General features: G+C 38.9%; 1 pseudogene; it reads right to left on the bottom strand.

Moving 5' to 3' along the window:
* Positions 1-252: 252 nt before the first annotated feature.
* LOC141629819 (putative E3 ubiquitin-protein ligase XBAT31) lies at positions 253-4,527 on the bottom strand (annotated as a pseudogene).
* Between the last annotated feature and the right edge of the window lie 542 nt (positions 4,528-5,069).

Genomic DNA, 5,069 nt, shown 5'->3' with positions numbered 1-5,069 from the left:
TTAATTAAAATTAGCGATTAGTATTTCCCTTGTACCAGCTTAATAAGTGAAACTCCGACTTAATATATAAACTTAAAGACATGTTATTAGTCTAACCTTAAACAGTCTATAAATCTAATAATTAGTCGGCCGAATATAGACATGGGCATCAACAACATGACACTCAATACTTACCCCCCAAAATTTAGGTAAAAAATGAGAAATAATTACCTCAAACAAGCTTTCAGCAATAATCGGTTCCAACAACAATTGTCAACTTCCATCATCAGCAGCAATAGCACCATCATCGCCATCCTGACATTAAGATTAAAATAAACAAATAGAATCAGAAGTTTGGGGAGACTAACCCACATACCTGACATTACACAACATGAATAAAATGGAATGCAAATATTTAGGGCTAGGAAAAAAAGGGAGAGATAATGGCGAAACGTTATAATACATTTGTTTGAGACAAATGATATCATATAATCTTTTTTTTTTTTTGTTCGAAGTGAACATTAAATTAAAAAAGTCGCAAAGAGTTGGGGGTCGGGGTTAAGAGGCGTGAAAGCCTCTAAGTAATCAAGAATACATAAGTTCATAACAAAAGAGGGGGCATGTTCCCAAATAAAACATCCATTAGAAAGGCTTGCATCCGCACCGGAGAATTTTGCAAGTGCATCCGCGACCTTGTTAGCCGATCTCTTCTCAAACACAAGCTCCAGTTGTGATGAGGCTTTTAATACTTCCCTACACTCAATGATGATGTTATTAAAAGGACCGCAGGGGTGGTCCGATTTCAAAATAGCATTAACGGCATTAATAAAGTCAGGTGCAATCACAAATTTATTGGTGGACAAAACAGCAAAACGGATTCCTTCTCTAATAGCAAGGACCTCACTAATAAAGGGGGTAGTAGCAAAGCACCGGCTGGATCACCCATGAACCCAAGAGCCAAAAGAGTCCCTAACAACACACCCAAAACAAGTAACCGAAGAGGAGGGGGAGAAGGCCACGTCTACATTGATCTTACACCAATGTTGCGGAGGGGGGGGCCCAGCTACGAGGGAAGCGAAAGGAAGAGTCAGGCGAACTAAGGGGGGCGGTTGGAGGGGGGCACATGTTGGCAGCACCCCAAGACGCAGCCTGGGAAGCAATGGAGTTGCAGAACGGAAAAAGAGCGGGGGGAGGGGGTAAGAGAGTAAATAGTATCACAACGTCTAGTCCATAGACGCCACAAAATGAAGGAGAACAGAGTGGGCCACACAGTACCACCCGCGGTACAGTTCTCGAAAATCCAAGGTTGGAGGTCAAGAAGGAAGAAGGATTGATTTACATTGAAGTGAGACCAAGTAGCAACGACAAGGTCACAATCACGGAGGGCGTGAAGGGTAGAATGGGGAGGGAGGGGCTGACACAAAGGGTACACCTAGGGGAGGGAATAACGGCTCGAGTGTGGTGGGTGAAGTTATGTGGGAGTTTATCCCACCAAGCAAGCCACATGAAGGCTTTGATTTTGGGCATGGAAGGGATGTCCCAAAGCCAAAAAAGGTCAGGTGAAAGGGGAGGGAGAGGGGGGAGGTGTCCAGAAGGGAAGAATAGGTGGTTCTCACAGAAAATTTGTTTTTGGGGGCGAGAGAGGTAGTGATAATATCTGATTTTTGGATGGCTGGGAGAGGTATGCTTAGAATGGCAGTGATAACATGGTCGGGAAGGATGAAGTCAAGAGAGTTAAAGGACCATTGTCTATTGTGAATAAGCGCACAACGCTTCGCATTTCGAGAGCTCAAACTTAGTGGGCCAGAGATGACACTCCTAAGAGGCCCTAAGGGAGACCATGGATCATCTCAAAGACAAATGGAGGTGCCGTCACCAATGGACCACGTCACATGCTGCTTAAGAATAATCCACCCGAGTCCCACATTTTCCCAGATATGGGAGCCAGTATGAAAAGGAGAGGGAGAACGGTGCATATATTTGCTTTTTATGGCACAATGTGCCAAAGAGGATTTGTTGAAGAGTAGCTTCCAGCATATAATCAAAACCTTGACGTACTGAGTTCCCAAGTTCATTACACCCTAAGGTGTCTATGACTCTTAAGCCCTACAACAACTTCTCTGCACAAACATCCCCCTCCCCATCGGTGAGCAGCTATCGTTTGAAGACAATTTTAGGCCATCAGCAGTAGCAAGTCGCCGATTAAAGGCTTATTCGTATCCTTAGTTTTTAAAATATATCATAGTATTTGATTAATGAGCTTAAAATAGAAGACAACACATTAAAGCGACTAATTACAAGTTATACATACAATTCTGTTGTTAGCGTATTAATTAGCTAATTAGGGGCGAGCCACTTTAACCAATAGCAAATAGTTGGGAGGCTGTTCCGATAATGATATCCCCACCGTGAACCCTAATGTGTTAGCTAGTCCTATTATGTCAAGAGCAACTTTGCAGAGGCAATATTCATAAAACTGGACTTTCAAAATGCCCAAGAAAAAAAACGTAGAAATATAGAATCAAAATGACATTCATGCTTTAATTTCACTTACCAAATCAGTTAGTCGTGGGAAGCCCAGATCGTATCACTACCTAAGTAGGCTGTCACAAATTGGGGATTTATATTGTCTTTAGAAAGTGGCGGCCATTATTCCTGCACTACCACTTGAAACAAAGGATGTATAAACAGTCTGCTTCACAAAGTTCAATCACATTAAAGTCAGTTAATAAAAAATTAAAGCACATTAACAACAAATTTAATTAAAAGAACATAACCAGAAACAGTAAGAATGATCGAAAGCTACTTTTATTCTTCACAGATTCGATATCAGCAGAAAGATGGAATGATAGAACAACAAGGCAACGACTGAGAGATAATAGAGAGAACACAGGCAATCAACAACAAACTAAAAACCACTATATGAAATAGCCAAAACCTAAATTTTCAAATCTCAAATAAATGAGAAAACACCATATTAAAAAAAACAATTAAAGAAGAAAAAAGAAAAAACCTAAGTTGATAAAAAATCAAATAAACTGAACAAACAAATAAAGAACAAAATTAATTAACATATAAAATGAGAGAGGAAGAAGTTGATAATCTAGATATAAAAATGCGCTTTTCAATTTGAAATACAGCGAACTGACATATCTATACATAGGAATTTAATAAAATAATAAATATCCTCAGCCTAAAATGCAAATTTACAGATTCAGACAAATATAATATCAAGATGGCAACCAATATTCACATGAGTACTCACCAAAGTAAGAAAAAGTAATTGTTGTCGAGGCTTGAAAAAAAGAAAAGCAGGGTGGTACCTCTGACATGCTATCATCTACTGGCCAGACATCTGAATGTGATGGAGATTCAATTGAGCAGTCTAATCCTTTCAAGATGGTCTTTTCACTCTCCCTATTGACCTCTATTAGTGCTCGTTCAAGTAGAAGTTTGGCCTCGGGATTTCGCTCACTGATAAACTTTAACGGCGACGGCCGGACAAGAAGCTCCGCTGATGAGGGGTTTAATAATGCAAAACAACTTCCATGCTTGTACTTTACTGCCACCACATATGGTATTTTCCTGGTTATGGAAAAAGAGTTGCAACTCATGAGCAAGCCGGCTGTGTTACAGAGTATATCTTATCAAATCTTCAACGAAACTAAGCAGGGAATTTTTATTTTGGGGTCCGAAATACAAATCTAAGAAAACAATAAAATGAAATAACAAAGGGTGAGAGTATGGACTATCTCACAAGTGAGCCCAGCCCAAATACTTTGAACTCCTTATTGACTTATATGATTTATGAGTTATTTTCCCATGTAAAACTGTCTCAATAATTCCTGTGAAATTCACAGCATTAGAGCCAACAAGCAATTCCATAAGATATCATACCCAAATCCATCTCTTTGCGGTCGCTCCGCACCCCATGGCAGCAATTCACGGATACAATCAAGGCATCCTCCTCATGCAGCCAAATGAAGAGTTGTACTCCCAGGATGTCTTCAAATAAACATGTCAATTGATAAAACACAAATGCATGAATCTCATCAAATTTATAGTAGTCTGATAATGTGATCCAAAAAATACTAACCTATATCCTCCAATTGAGGCACACACTAAAGCTCCACAATCAAGTAATACATAAACACAATCTGGTCGGCCTTGACTGGCTGGTAAGTGCAATAGAGGTACGCATTTCCCATCTCTAATATTCACAAATCGAGCAAATCCCCTGACATCCATTATAGATTAGTTTACCATTCATTTTGACACCAAATGGGCGTGACTTAAGAGACGGTCTTATATGTGAGACAGATGACACCAACCCAAGTACTGATACAGTCCTCCTCAAATTCTATAATTAATGGGTCGGTCTTACATACAATTAAGATCTTCTGATACGAGTTTGTGAGATAAACAAATAGATGAATAAAACTACCAAAATATAGCCATATGAGATGTCTTAGCAGCTGAAAGAATGGCTTTTACATATTCAAAATGCCCATTATAAGCTGCATAATGCAAGCATGTTCGTCTTATCATTGACCAAGTTAGTAAAGGGTCAATCTTTGTCAAAACAATCAGCCAAATTCTAAACCAACACAATTAGGAAATCGACCTATTGGATCGTTAAATGGACTCATTGTATTTTATCAATTATAAACTCTCCTATAATGCCTCATCAAAACCCTAATTAGGCAAACAAAAAAACATATCAAAAACCTAATTAAGCAATTGAATTCGGCACATGAGTAAAAGAGGAACTCAAAACCCGGAAACGAAGTTCACAACCGAAAATATGAGATAAACACATAGACTAAATTGACAACCACAAAAAGGACATGCTAAAGGAAAACCCCACCACCATCACAAATTATAAAATAGTGTGAATTAACATCACATTCATGAAAGTTTATCAGCAATAAGAGTTAGAAATAGTGTTACCTTTGAGTATCGCCATAAGACAGACGTTAGCCAGCATGTCTGACTATTCCGAACGAAAACCCTAACAATTAAACAGTGCGCAATCGAAAACCAAAATCAAATTAGAGAACGAATATTCAGAATCGCTTATAAGATAAGAT

The sequence above is a fragment of the Silene latifolia genome, chromosome Y (genome assembly GCF_048544455.1).
Source record: "Silene latifolia isolate original U9 population chromosome Y, ASM4854445v1, whole genome shotgun sequence".
Taxonomy (NCBI): Eukaryota; Viridiplantae; Streptophyta; class Magnoliopsida; order Caryophyllales; family Caryophyllaceae; genus Silene; species Silene latifolia.
The sequence above is the reverse complement of the archived record's forward strand: the minus strand, read 5'-3'. Positions and strand labels throughout refer to the sequence as shown.